The following is a 13981-nucleotide window of genomic DNA, read 5'->3' as shown; positions in this document are numbered from 1 at the left end:
AAAAAAAAAAAAAAAAAAAAAAAAAAAAAAAAAAGATATACAAAACCTTACCCAAGCAACACACTATCTGAAAATTAGAATAGAACAAATAGGAGCCAATGGTTCCATAAGCCAAAGAAATGTTGCAACAAAGATAAAAGACTTGAAAAATAGAAGATGTAAGGTTTCTAATATCAAAAACAACTGATGTAGAAAAAGAGACCAAGGAAGAAATCACTGGACTCTCTGAATGTCCTGACCAAAATTTCAGGAAATCCCCAAATTGTTGAGATATCTTAGAACCTTAGAAATAGATAGAATCTACAAGTAACTTTGATGTTCAAACACAAGAATAAAAAGAAATATAAAAATAGACCGCTGTAAGAGAGTATCATTTCCACCTATGGAGAGCACAGAGATAGAGATAGTGTGTATGCAGTGAAATGGTCCTCAATGGAACCATGGTTCATTGCCTTTTTAAGTTATGATGGAACACTTGTTATTTTTTTTCTTTTTTCTTTCTTTCTTTTTTTTTTTAGTGAGGCAATTGGCGTTAAGTGACTTGCCCAGAGTCACACAGCTAGTAAGTGTTAAGTGTCTGAGGCCGGATTTGAACTCAGGTCCTCCTGACTCCAGGGCCAGTGCTCTATCCACTGTGCCATCTAGCTGCCCCCTTTCTTTTTTTCTTTACTTGTTATTTTTTTTAATCTAATAAACATTTTTATAGTTTTGTGTTCCATTTTTTTAAGTGAGGCAATTGGGGTTAAGTGACTTGCCCAGGGTCACACAGCTAGTAAGTGTTAAGTGTCTGAGGCCAGATTTGAACTCAGGTACTCCTGACTCTAGGGCCAGTGCTCTATCCACTGTGCCACCTAGCTGCCCCTGGGTTCCAATTTTTATCCCTTCTTCCCTCCCTCCCCTCCCTCCTCCCTGAGGCGCAAGCAATCAGATATAGATTATACATGTATGATTATGTAAAACATGACCATATTTGTCATTTTGGACAAGAAAACTAGATTAAAAGAAAAAAAATGAAAGAGTGAAAATAGCATGCATCAGTCTGTGTTCCATAAATAGCAGGTCTTTCTTTGGAGGTGGATAGTATGTTTCATCAATAGTACTTTGGGATTGTCTTGGATCATTGTATTGTTGAGAATAGTCAAGTCATTCATAGGAACACTTGTTATTAAGAGGGTTCCCAGAGTTCTTACATCTCATATTGCTGTGATTCACTTGGATAGCATTCTTTATTTATCCTGTTTCCATATTCATGAACATTTGCAGCAATTTGGAGGTAATTAGCTTTCCTACTCTATGAGAACTATGTTGCTTTCTTTTAATGCAAGCATTTATAAATAATAATAAAGTCCTCCATAAACTATCTGTAGAAAATGAAAAGAAAAAAATGTTCTCTTTTTTTGAAAGTGGAAAATGCTTTCTTTGGAAAGTGTGCTGGCAGTAGTGGGATTTTCCTCATCGCATTTTCATGAAAAGAGTTCCTTCCTAATCATTGCAGTTTGGTTTTTGTTTGTTTCCAAGGTTTATGAGGATATGGAAATTTTTTATTCCAATGCCTATACCAGTAGCCTTTTCTTTCTATTGAGATAAAAATAAACAGGGTCATGTTTCATGGAGGGGAAAAGAAAGGCAATAAAGGTTTAATCAGGGAAGACTTCATGGAAAGGTGGCACTTAAACTGGTTCTTGAAAGATGGGTAGGATATCAAAAGGGTTTGAAAAAGGGAAGAAGCAGCATTATAGGCCAAGGGAAGAAATTAATCAGAGGCAGAGAAGTGGTAAAAATTGAGATATATTCAGGGAAGAACAGCATGGCTGGATAGTAGGATATGCCTATGTAATAGTATATATATAATAAATAGTATGTATGTAATAGGAAATGAGGCCAGAAAGGCAGTTGGAATTGTGGAAGGCTGCAAATGCCAAACTGAGGAATTTCTACAGTACTTTACTGTATTTGCCACTAAAGGTTTTAATTCACAATCAAAATGTGACTTTAGGGAGATAGATTTACAGAATGGATTTGAAGGCAAGACCAAATAGAGATAGAAAGTGAAGGCTATTGCAAAGGTAGAGATTTTGGGAGGAAGGTAAGATACTTTCAATTTAATTTTTTTTTGCCGGGCAATGAGGGTTAAGTGACTTGCCTGGGGTCACACAGCTAGTAATCAATTTAAAATTAGTGTAAGAGCTGGGGGTGGGGGCGGGGGGGGGGGGGGGGGCGCTAGGTGACACAGTGGTTAGAGTGCCAGGCCTGGAGTCAAGAAGACCTACCTTCCAGAATTCAAATCTTGCCTCAGACACTTAATAGCTGTGTGACCCTGGGCTAGTCACTTTAACCCTGTTTGCCTCAGTTTCCTCATCTGTAAAATGAGCTGGAGAAGGAAATGGCAAATCTCTTCAGTATCTTTGCCAAGAAAACCCCAGATGGGATCACAAAGAGCTGGACACATCTGAAATGACTGAACAACAAAATAAGAGCTGGGTTTGAATCCACTTTCTAGATATGTAACTTTACACAAGTCACTTAATTTCTCTAAATCTATTTCCTCATCTGTAAAATGAGGAACCACTGATAACCTCTAAAATCTCTAAAGCCTATGACCCTCTGATCTCTCAGGTCTATTCCAGCTATAAATTTATAAATCCCAAGATACTGGGTATAATATAATAAAGCATCCACTAGGGTGGTGGCAATGGGAAAGAAAAGGAAGAGAAAGCTATATGAGACTAAAGGCACTATTATTAGGGTGAACTAGAATAAGGTAACTACAAGCAAGACCAGTGGAAGAAACACTCCTAAGATACACTTCTCTAGGCATGGTTTAAAGCAACAAGCTGGGGCAGCTAGGTGGCGCAGTGGATAGAGCACCAGCCCTGGAGTCAGGAGGACCTGAGTTCAAATCCGGCCTCAGACACTTAACACTTACTAGCTGTGTGACCCTGGGCAAGTCACTTAACCCCAATTGCCTCACTAAAAAAACAAACAAACAAACAAAATAAAGCAACAAGCTAACAGAGCTAGAGGCCTCTCATGAGGCAAGAAGTAAGAACCATCACAGCAACTTTTTTTGCCTAGTTAGTCTATCTTAACCAATCAGAGGACAGACTTCGTGTATGATATGAGTTCATAGATACACATATGGGGAGGGAAAGAGGGAAGGAGAAAAGGAGCTGGAGAGAGAAACACAGCCACCAGGAAGAGGTGAATGGTGTGCTCTTTAGAGACAAATATGATATATATGTCTCTGTGTGTACATTCATATATATATATATATTCACATACATGTATATGCATGTATATGTGTTCGTTCATTTATAAGTATATGTATATAAACACACACATATGGTAAAGTGAGCTATTCTTACTAGGGAAGAAAGCCAAATTCCATAAGAGTGATAAATCCCAAGAAATAGCTAAAATCCCAACTTGCTCACTGTTTGGCAGCTTTAGTGGGCCAAGGCAAGGGGGTCTCTAATCTCTTTGTGAGAAGGAGCTGCTCTTAGCATTTCTACTTCACTCAGGGAGCACAGCACAGGATTTCTGACTGAAGGGCTTGGGGATGCAATGGAGAATAGCACTGGTTCACTTCATGGTCAAAAAAAACCATATGCTTCATCGAACAAACCTTCACTTTTACATAACATTTTTCCTTCAAGAAGCTAAGAGCATTTTGTGGCCATAGTCTGTTATATAATAATAATAGCTACCAATTATGTAGCACTTTAAAATTTGTAAAATACTTTAGATATGTTATTTCATTTGATCCTTACAACAAGCCTGTGAAGTAGGTATTATTATCCCCATTTTGCAGATGAGAAAACTGAGGCTGAGGGACACACAGCTAGTAAGTATCTGAGATAAGATTTAAAGTCAGATCTTCCTGAATTCCAATCCAACACTCTGTTCTCCATACCACCAAGCTGAATAAAACACATAAGGGCCATATTTTTCTGGACATATATAGTAGACAAGCCTAAACATGCTCCAGAGGAGTCTCCTAAACTCCAGGAGTGAAAGTCCCTGGACAAAGTATAAGGCTGTCTTGTTCTAAATGCTTGTAAACATCATTAAGATGTAGTTTCCATACCTGAGCTGATCCTGGGGCTTAGCTTTTTTTTTTTGGCAGGGCAATGGGGGTTAAGTGACTTGCCCACGGTCACACAGCTAGTAAGTGTCTAAGGCCGGATTTGAACTCAGGTCCTCCTGAATCCAGGGCTGATGCTTTATCCACTGTGCCACCAGCTGCCCCTAGCTTTTGTGTGTGTGTGTGTGTGTGTGTGAGAGAGGCAATTGGGGTTAAGTGACTTGCCCAGGGTCACACAGCTAGTACATGTCAAGTGTCTGAGGCTGGATTTGAACTCAGGTACTCCTGACTCCAGGGCTGGTGCTCTATCCACTGCGCCACCTAGCTGCCCCTAGCTTTTATTTTTTAATACTATTTTATTTTTTCCACAATTACGTGTTAAGACAATTTTTAACATTAAAAAAAAGTTTGAGTTCCAAATTCTATCCCTCTCTCCTTTCCTCCCCTTCCTGAGATGGTAAGCAATTCAATATAGGTTATACATGTGCATTCATGTAAAACAGTTCCATATTAGTTATTTGGTACAAAAAGGCTTGAACAAAAATAAAGGAAGAAAAAGAGAGAGGGGGAGGGAGGAAGGAAGAAAGAAAATAGTATGTGATTTGGTGTATATTCAGACAATATCAGTTCTTTCTCTGGAGGTGGATAGCATGTTTCATCATGAGTCCTTTGGGATTGTCTTGGACCATCATATTGTTGAGAACAGCTAAATCATTTACAATTCTCCATCATACAATATTGCTGTTACTGTGTACTATGTTCTCCTGGTTCTGCTCACTTCACTTTGCATCAGTTCATGTAAGTCTTTCCAGGTTTTTGAGAAATTATCCTGCTTATCATTTCTTATAATGTGATTTAGCCTTTAAAAGGAGATAGAGACCAGTAGGAAGAAGATATTCCCACCCACACCCACAAAGAAAATATCAGAGATAGCACAGCAGCAGACAGACTCACCAATAGAAAGGTAACAGAGAACCACCCAACAAGAAGGAAGGTACAGCATTGGGATAGACTGGATCCCATGAAGAAGGTCTGTGCATACACAAGAGTGCACGAGGAAAGAAGGAGCTAAGATCTGGAATAAAGCCACATGGACTTATCTTTTTGCCGATACAATGAATCATATGGTCCTTTTGAAAAATCAGCCCATTACAGCGCAAAAGTTTCTTGACCTCTTCTTGGTAACACCGCTTGTATTTTTGTAGATGTTGTTATTAGGTTGAATAAAACATGTCCTGCATATGTTGCCTTGTGTTTGCATGGGGGCTATTTCTATTTTGGTGCAAACTGAGACAAGAGGTAGCCTCTGATGTTCCCAGGAGAAATCCTAGGTTAGACATGAGTCATAGTGATTTGTTTGGAAGCCTCAAAGATTGAATCTGTCCCAGATGAGTCCAGAGTGATTTCTGAACCATTGATTACTGCCATAGAAGAGTTCCAGGCTCCTACTTTTCAGTTAGCTTTTCATTTACATAACTTTTAGAAGCATAAAAAACATAGATCTACAGATCTAGTACTGGAAGGGAGCTTAGAAACCAACTAGCCCAATCCCCTCATTTTACAGATAGAACACTGAAGGTTAAGTGACTTGCTCAATCAAGGTCATAGAATTAGTGTCAGTGGTAAGATCTGAACCCCAGTTCTCTGACTCCAGTGCAGGTGCTCTATACCATACTGCCTTCTTTGTACACATTGCCTTTGAACTCTGAATCAGTTGATTTAAGTCCATAGTTCTGAAATCAATATAGTCTCTAGAGCCCTTGATACTCATTACCCAAATATCTCCCCAAAAGAACCTTCTCAATCAATGTGTGAATTTCTTACCTGAAAAGATCACCTAAGGGAGAGACTATCTTATTCCATTCTCCTAGAGAACACCGTTAAGTCTTTTCAAGAACAGAGAGGCAGAAAGTCAGAATTTTTAAACAGGAAAAGAGATATGAGTGCACTGACTTCATTCATACTTTTGCCTTTCTTTTTACTAAATCCAGCCTAGCTTGAAAGGCAAAAGAAGGCTCAAGGCATAAGATGTTCCACCCCCAGTGGTAATATAGTACCGACAACGTTGAGATTCAGATCCTTGGATTGTTCCTTGGGATATAAATAAGGCTGCTCAGGTGCACTGGTTTAAACTTTAGGTCTTGACTCTCTTATCATCCAGCAGATCCCCAAACAAAGAGGGCAAGAATCAGGAGTGAGCAGAATTGCCAGACTCTTATCTGAGAAGCTGTACTATCATATTCCACTCTCCCCTCAGGATGACTCTGATCAGATCTAATAACAGAAAATTACTTGGTGGCAGGGAGAGAGATGGTTGGCAGGAGTGAATTTGTTAATTAAAAAAACAAACAAACAAAAACAATTCCCTTTAGCTACCATCAAGTCCTGCTGTCCCTTCAAGAGAATTCAGTAAATCAACTCTTACCCTTTTAAAGTTAGGCAGGAAGAACCGGCCACTCCATCTCTCTGAAGCTGCAGCAGAGTGAGGGTTATAAACCAGACTGGGAACCAAAACTGGGTCCCTCACAGAGGGGAAAGAAGGCAGGCACCAAGCAGGAGGTCACCCACAGCTATAGACAGAGCTTCATCACAAACCTCAGGATGCTAACTAACCACAGGGGCCCCCAGGCCAGACCAGAGAGTCAGAGCTGAGCCTCTGGAGTTCAACCACAGACCACGGCCTGGAAGAAGCAGATTTGAGAAACAGTAACTCTGTGAAAGCATGACAGAGGAGAGAGCCTTCTCTAGCCCTGAGGAGGGTGGTGGTGGTGGTGTGTGTATGGGATGGGGGGGGGTCCTCCTTCTTGCCCTCTTATTTACTTGGTTCCCTATCTCCCATCTCCGTTAAACAGCTGAGGGTTTTCAAAATCAGAAAGGGTGTGTGTGAGAGTGTGTGTGTGTGTGTGTGTGTGTGTGTGTGTGTGTATGTGTGTGTGTGTGTGTGTTTAGAATACCCAAAAATTTTAGGTGGAAGCCACATTAGAGATAATCTAGTAAAAGCCTGTCATTTTTGTACATGAGGCCAAGAGACGGGGAGTGACTTGCTTAAGGTCACATAACTAGTGAGAATAGAGTGTGGTATAGTAGGAAATGCTATGTTGCCGCAGGCAAGTCACTCATTTTCTCTGAGCCTTTTTCTTCTGTAAAACTGGGGATAATACTGTTCTCACTAGTGGTCTCACAGTATGCTTTCTAAGGAATAACTGTATAAATGTATGATATTATCTCTAGTGATAGGAGAAGCAAGACCTCTCACTCAGGTCTACTGACTCCCCATCCAAGACTTTTGCAAAACAATGTCCCCCAAAAGAGAAACTACTAGAGAAAGATTTAGTGGAATGCACCAAACCAGTAGGTTAAATGTCTCCTCAAGTATTAAAACCTTGAGAATAGAAGATAAGGGGGCAGGTAGGTGGTGTAGTAGATAGAGCACCGGCCTTGGATTCAGGAGTACCTGAGTTCAAATCCAGCCTCAGACACTTAACACTTAACTAGCTGTGTGACCCTGGGCAAGTCACTTAACCCCAATAGCCTCACTAAAAAAAAAAAAAAAGAAAGAAAGAAAGATAAGGAAAACACCACTGTCCCTTTAAGGATTGTATGTGTTCTTTCCCAGAAGAGGTAGCCTTCCTATCTGGTTCTGCCCACATAGCTCTATTTGGTAAAGGTAACTGAAGCACCAATAACTTCCATTCTAATTGGCAGGCTGAGCTGCTGTGAAGGTCTTTCAATTCTTACTTCATTACATTTGGCATTATCAGAGAAAAAGGCCAGGGAAACCTGACCCTGCAGAACCCCAAATTTCTAGGCTTCTCTATAACACATCTGTTTGCAAATCACTCAGGAGAAGAGGAGTTAAGAAGGGAGTCACTGGGGAGAAGAAGATTAAGGAGGAAAAATATCATCTTTAGAATGTTTAGGAGAAGACTCAGGCATCACAGTGAAACCAAATTGCAAACCACAGTGGCCATGAAATCAGGAAGTGATGCAGAAGCAGCTAGCCTAGTGGTTAAGCCATGAGTGAGTGGGTCAAATGGGGATGGAGGAGGTGGGTGTAGAAGGTTTAAATTTAGTCAGGTCAACATAGGCGGGCTCAGAGCTGAAAAGGCTTGGTTCAGAGAAGAGGAATTACCAACTTGATTTGGTGCCTGGGATTTCAAAAGCAGTTCCAATAGAGCTCCACTGTGAAGAGAAATGTTTGGATTTGTACCAAATTATGTCAGTTTTAAGAGACCCTGCCAATACGTTGCTTTCTACAGTGGGCAAGGTGATCTACATTAGTGGACTGCATGCTCAGACAAGTCAAAACTGTGACATACCACGATATATATATGGCAGCTAAACTCAATTTTGGGTCTCATTAAGAGAAGTACAAAATCAGAGAGGTAATCGTCACACATTTTAGGAATGACACTGATGAGCTGGAGAGTTTTTAGAGGAGGACAAGCAGGGGGTTGAAGGACAAATGACAATCAGTTAAAGGAACCACAGATATTTTGCTTGGAGAAGGGAAGATGGGACAAGGGGAATATCTTAATGAAGGAATATAGCTAGCTAGCTAGATATAGATATATATGTGTGTGTATGTATGTATATGTATATGTGTATGTGTACATGGGTGTATGTGTGCTGATTTTCCCCAGGGAAAGGAAGTAAGTAGGAACAAGGGTCAAAAATAAAAAAACTGAGTTTGATGTAAAGAAAAACTTTTGAATTGTAGCTATCCAAAAATAAAACAGGGTATCTTGGGAGGTAATGAATCTCTTTCATTGAAGGTCTTCACACAAAAGCTGACTGACCACTTGTTAGGTATAATAAAGGAGATTCTTGGCAGATAGAGGTTGTACCCAATGATCTTTGAGGTCCATTCCAATTTTAAGATCATGTGAAGTGTCTGGGGCTGCCAGGTAGAAGAGGAAATGGACTCACTTTATTTGGCCACAGAAGGCAGAAGCAGGAGCAAGAAGTGGAAGTCACAGGAAGGTAGACTGTCTCAATAGAGAGACAAGGTATTGTGACAGGAAGAAAACACTAGATTTTAAAATAGGGGGATCTGTCTCCTACTTACAGCCTATGTGATATTAAGGAGGTCACTTCTCAGGCCTCAGTTTCCTCATCTACAAAATGAAGGGGTTGAACTAGGTGACCTTAAAGATCCTTTTCTATCTCTAAATCTATAATCCCATAAAGAAAAAAAAAACCAACAATTAAAACTACTCCCAAAGACCAAAAGCTGTCTCAACGGATAGTGGGCTCCTCATTTCTAGAGGTCTTCAAGGGGAAATTAGATAGTCATTTGTCAAGATGACTATAGAAGAGATCCTAGTTAACAGGTCGGACTAGGTAAGCCATGAGGTTCCTTCCAGTTTGGGGATTCTATGATCCCACACCATCTTCTCAGTTTCATCATTGTGCCTATCCTCAATAGTTCTGTGGGTTTCCTGTCCAGAAGGCAAAATTCAGTTTGCAGAAATCAATACAAACTAAAGAATTTCCTTAAGGAAAAAGAACAAACACCATATAGAGATGCTACACAAAATGGCAATTCTATCTATATTCCACCATCACTACAACCTCTCCCCACAGATGAAATGTTATATATCTAGATCTGGGTTTTTTGGGGGAGGGTCCCTTTTCAACTCTTGAGGTCCTGTGAGGACCTAATGTTTACACCTAGACACCAGGAAGATATTCTAGCTCCAGAACTCTGAACACTGGATTCCTGGATTCAATTCCAGGAGTGATACAATGAATGGTAAAGAAGAAAAATAGTTGGCACGTATCTGGGACTCTGTAAACTATCTCACAAAGCACTTTACATATATTATCTCATTTGATTCTCCCAACAGCCCTGGAAGGAGAGTGGAATAGGTACTTTTTTCTTTTTTGTCTAAGTTGAAACTCAGAAAAGTGAAATGACTTGTCAAGGGGACATAGCTAGAAACTGGAGGAGCCAGGACCCCATACTCCCTTTCAGAGCTCTTTCTACTAGCCTACAGACCTGGAGCCCAGGTTTTCCACTCCAAGTCCAGTGAATAGTTAAGCCCTTTTTAAAAGCAAAAACCAAAAACCGATTCTTAAATGGGCTTGGGAAAGCTCTGATTCACTCTATTGGCTTTCATTTTGGTGATTTTTAAAAAAATTATAATTCCATATAAATGTCTACTAACCTTGTAGACCCAATATTTAGAGGTACTAGCTACTAGGGAATCTAAAAAGCATCAGAAATCACTGTAATCATAAATGAAGGACTGAATTAATGAGAGAGAGAGAAAAGAAGAAGGAGGAGGAGAAAGAGGAGGAGGAAGAGGAGGAGGAGGAGAAGGAGAAGGAGAAGGAGAAGGAGAAGGAGAAGGAGAAGGAGAAGGAGAAGGAGAAGGAGAAGGAGAAGGAGAAGGAGAAGGAGAAGGAGAAGGAGAAGGAGAAGGAGAAGGAGAAGGAGAAGGAGAAGGAGAAGGAGGAGGAGAAAAGAAACAGATTAGATTAGTGCTCCTGCCCTCACAGGAAGAAGGGGCAGAGCTGTTGGTGGTGATGGTAGAATCCTACGATTATTATGAGAAAGAGTATGAATTCCACAGGTAAAGGACATTCCTATTTCCTTTTGTAACATATGGCTTGCAATAATTTGGCAGTGTCTCTTTAACTTTTGCATTTTGGAAATAGTAGGGGAAAAAGTTCCCTAAAAGGGCTGTTCAATAAGTCAATAAGAGATACTTTGAGATAATATTACAACCACCAAATGAACTCGGAAACTAGTTTCAAATTCCTGTGCAAAAACATACATGGACACACACACACACACACACACACACACACACACACACACACACGAGAAATGATAGCCTGGGAATACAGGAAATCCATAGATGGAAAGGGGCCAGGTAGCTCATCCAAGTCTGGCTCTTGCTCTCAATTAGCAGGCAGACCCCCACAGTGTTTCCCCCTACAAACACCTAATTTCTTTTAGGAAGCAAAAAATAAAGAAAAAAAAACCCTTTGATTGTGCTCCTCAGTAATTTATTTCCTTATCACCTACAACCCCTGCCTGGCATAAATTTCACCTTCCTACTTTTAGTGTCCAACCTTGGTCTTATACCGGTCCCTCTTCTGGGTTTATGGACTTGACACCCCAATTAAGAGCTCCTCTCTCAGTTTTATCACAAGCCCCCAATAATTGTGCATACACAGCCTCTCTCAGAGTTGTCTTTTCTTGAGAAGAGGAAGAACCTCCCTTTCCTTCTTGCTAGTAAAGACCACAAAAGCTGCCCATAGATGGAAAGGAGAATAGGTGGAATTTTCAAATCGAGGAATATCATCTTTCTGTCTCCAGTGGTGTGTGTTTGCTAGGAAACCTATGTATATGAAAGCATGTGTACATAGGGAAGAGTAAGTGTTGTATGTCTGACAGTTAAGCCTTCTTAAATTCAATCTCCATGGGCATGTCAACCCTATGCTCATGAGTATGTATATGCCTGTGACAAATGTGTCTGTACGGTCTGTGCCAATGTAGGAAAGGGCACTCAAACTGCTGGGAAACATGTAGGCAAAGGTGGGCATGCACATTTTTAGTGTTAACCAAAGAAGGTAGTACAGTAGGACACATTGTGGTTTTGCCCATGCATGTGAGAATGTTTAGCCAGGAACGTGAAAGTTCACAGCTGTCCCCAGTCTTTTCTGCACCTGCATCCATGGCATGGAGGGACAGATCATCTCTCTCCACAACTCTGTCAAACAGGCACATTCCTCCGGGGATGGAGCAGTTCTGGGGATTGGTAACATGATCCTGAGCCTTTCTCTTCTATGTATCAGGTTGAAATTCTGCCCAGATTGGTAAGCAACTGAAAGTACTTGTAAATGTGGTCTAGGATTCACTGGATGACCTTGGGCAAATCATTTCTCTCCCAGGTGCCTGTTTACCTCTTGGTAAAATGGAATTCATAATTACCTGGGAGTTATTTATCAGGATGGTAGGAAGAATGAGAATACATAAGAAGCTTGGCATTAGTTAACTACAGGGTTCTTGGCATATTTCCCTTGAGGTGCCACAGAGTGAATGGATTAGCAACACAGGCCAATTCCCACTCCTCTTCTATATGGATGCTGCATATTTTGTAAAGGAGTTGGGAAGTGAGAAACAAATAGAGAAAACTTGAATCTCACATTCAAGGTTCCTTGGGTTTGGGTAGGAATTCAATCTTCAAACTAGTGGAACTAGAAAACCCCCACATATATTCTTCTTCCTTATCTTGCTGATGCTATAACCAAGCAGAGAAGGGCAACCCCTGTCTGAAGAAACTGTTGAAAAAATCTGTGCAGGGTTCAATGCGCCTCTACATTGTCTATCTGTCTGTCTTCCAGGCCTGAAATGCTCTCTCCCCTCTTGGAATTCTGACTCTTAGAATTCCTCAAGTGCTACCTTGGGCAGTATGCCTTTTCTGGTTCTTGCTAATGCCTTCCCTCTAAGGATACCTGGTATCTACTCTGTATGTATGTCGCTTGTACATACTTATATAGTCTTTCTCCCTCCTCCTCCACCCTGTCTTGTTATCTTTACCCCCAATAATAAACACAATGCCTGGAATCTCAATCTCTCTCTCTCTCTTTTTATACACACACACACACACACACACACACACACACACACACACACATATATACACACACACATACATATATAATAGGTGCCTAACTTTGTAGATTGATGGATGGATGGATGGATGGATTGGAAGGCTTTAAGGCTCACGTTTTCTCCAGTCAGTTTGGAAGTGATGGTGAGGGTGAAGCCAATTCCTTCAATTAGTTACACACCCAGGTGCCAGACCCATTCCAAGCAACTCCGTTATTACCCAGGAAGAATCTCCAAGGGGGCCAGGTCAGCATTAAGACATAACAGAGCCCCAAGTGAAACTCCAAAGCAACACAAGTGGGAGGGAGTCCTCGGTAGGCTAGTGGCTGGCTGGGAAACCTTATCCCCTACCTGACTGTTCCACGAGTTAGTATGCTCTTGAACACCAGTATTACAACAAAGCTAAATAAAGCCAGCAGGCAGGGCCAGAGAGAGAGAGGGAGGGAGCTTTTCTCTCCCACACAGGGAGCTCCGTCCAGCTTTGTTTCTTAAATGGGTCTAAGATAGACTTGATAGACTTCCGCGCCCTCTTTGCCACCCCCACCCCAAATCCATCCTCCTCCCCCCCCCCCCCACTATGGAGTGTGGGGTTTAACTGGCCTGCTGGCCAGGGCTCACTGATCCATATGCCAAAGTCTCCCTCATAAAGAACTGCCGAGCTCCCAGCCGCTAGAGTTCTGCTCACTTTCCCCCTTTCCCATTACCACGTCCTTAGAGAAAGACAGCCCTGTATTCTAACGCTACAAAGTGAGCAAAAATCATCTGGACTTAAGTTAGAAGGAACCACCCCCCTCCCCGGCCAACCCACCCCAAACTGAGTGGGGGTGGGAGGCGGCGGCGCAGAGAGAGAGCAGGAACCTTTTAGGAAGCAGCAGTTTGGGTAAGTTTAGCAAAGGGAGGAAGCCTGTTGCTTTTCCTTCGTGTCCTCTCCAGAGCATGAGGGAGGGTGCTTTTGAAGCCACCCCCACCCTCTCTTTCCCAAAGCTGGAAGCCCAGCCGAGCTCTCTTACCTGCATGTCCTGCTCAGTCCTCTCGAGGCTCGCAAGGTTCCCCTCCCCCCTTCGGAAAGACTCCTTCCTCCAGCCCGGGTGGCAGTAGGGGGTGAAGGGGGTGGGGGATCTCTGTCCCCACCCCCTCTGAATCTGAAGCAGGCGGCAGAGACCGCAGGAGATACCCCACTCACAGCCCCAAATAGGCCAGGAAGGGGGACACTGAGTTGAAGCACAGTACCCCCCACCCCCTAATTCTCTCGGCTCACTGCTCCGCCCGGT

At 41.8% G+C, this 13981-nt stretch overlaps 1 protein-coding gene across 1 annotated transcript in view; it reads right to left on the bottom strand.

The window, feature by feature from the left end:
- The window catches only part of WNT5B (Wnt family member 5B), a 151054-nt gene extending 137288 nt beyond the window's left edge, over positions 1 to 13766 (bottom strand). Inside the window, exon 1 of the mRNA XM_043967889.1 lies at positions 13721 to 13766. The gene's annotated coding sequence lies outside the window, so the exon portion shown is untranslated. The remainder of the gene's footprint in view (positions 1 to 13720) is intronic.
- Positions 13767 to 13981: the final 215 nt, after the last annotated feature.

This window comes from Dromiciops gliroides, chromosome 5 (genome assembly GCF_019393635.1).
Source record: "Dromiciops gliroides isolate mDroGli1 chromosome 5, mDroGli1.pri, whole genome shotgun sequence".
NCBI classification, from domain to species: Eukaryota; Metazoa; Chordata; class Mammalia; order Microbiotheria; family Microbiotheriidae; genus Dromiciops; species Dromiciops gliroides.
Note: the sequence above shows the minus strand (reverse complement) of the source record. Positions and strands in the feature narration are given on the sequence as shown.